Raw genomic sequence first — 1,166 nt, forward strand, 5'->3', positions numbered from 1 at the left:
TCTCTCTTCCTCTTCTGGGATCCCTATGATTCTGATGTTGTTCCTTTTTAATGAGTCTCTGATTTATCTAATTCTTAAATATTGCTCTTTTTCCTTAATCTCCCTCTTTTTTTCTTCTTCATTATTCTCTATAAGTTTGTCCTCTACATTGCTGATTCTCTGTTCTGCCTTGTCCATCCTTGACGCCACTGCACCATCCGTGATTGCAGCTCAGTTATAGGATTTTTAATTTCATTCTGGCTTTTTTACTTTTTTTATCTGTGCAGAAAGGGATTCTAATCTATTTTCGACTCAAGCTAGTATTCTTATTACCATGATTCTAAATTCTGGTTCAGACATCTTGCTACAAATATGGAACACTTCACGAATTTGCATGTCATCCTTGCACAGGGGCAAGGATGCTAATCTTCTCTGTATCATTCCAATTTTAGTATATGTGCTGCTGAAGCAAGCACAGCTTTTGAGTTGTCTGTGTCCCTGGACCTGTATATCTGTTTCCTTCCACAGATTAGGGAAGTTTTCTATTATTGTTTCTTGAAATAAATTTTCTTCCCCCTTTTTCTCTCTTCTTCCCCTGGGACTCCTATGATGCAAATGTTATTATGTTTCTTGGAGTCATTGAGTTCCCTAATTCTATTTTATTCATCCAAGATTTTTCTTTCCCTCTTTTGTTCAGCTTCATTACTTTCCATAATTCCATCTTCTATATCACTTATTCATTCCTCTTCTTCCATTCTTGTGGTAATTCCATCCAGTCATTTTCAAATCTGTTATTGCATTTTTCATTTTTGCCTGTTTGTTTCTTAGCTCTTATCTCTATGGTAAGGGCCTCTCTGATGCTGTCCATGCTCTCCCGAAGTCCAGCTAGTATCCTTATGATTGTTGCTTTAAATTCTAGATCAGGCATATTATTATATCTGTTTCTATTAGATCCCTGGCTGTGATATTTTCTTTTTCTTTCTTTTGGGATGAGTTCCTCCATCTTGGCATTTTGTCTAAGGCTATGTCTTCTTTTCTGTGTTAGGAAAAACTATTTGTTTCCTGTTACTGACAGTAATGACTTTATAAAGAAGAGGTCATATAATGTCCAGGACTTGTGTTCACGAGGTGTCTCTGATGTGTACTTCATGAACTGTGCTGCTGTGTTTTGGCTGCTCTATTCCTCA

General features: G+C 36.7%; 1 non-coding gene across 1 annotated transcript; it reads right to left on the reverse strand.

The window, feature by feature from the left end:
* Nucleotides 1-345: 345 nt before the first annotated feature.
* LOC113597526 (U6 spliceosomal RNA) lies at nt 346-455 on the reverse strand. The gene has a single exon (XR_003418299.1). It is a non-coding gene; the product is annotated as a U6 spliceosomal RNA (small nuclear RNA).
* Nucleotides 456-1,166: the final 711 nt, after the last annotated feature.

This window comes from Acinonyx jubatus, chromosome X (genome assembly GCF_027475565.1).
Source record: "Acinonyx jubatus isolate Ajub_Pintada_27869175 chromosome X, VMU_Ajub_asm_v1.0, whole genome shotgun sequence".
NCBI classification, from domain to species: Eukaryota; Metazoa; Chordata; class Mammalia; order Carnivora; family Felidae; genus Acinonyx; species Acinonyx jubatus.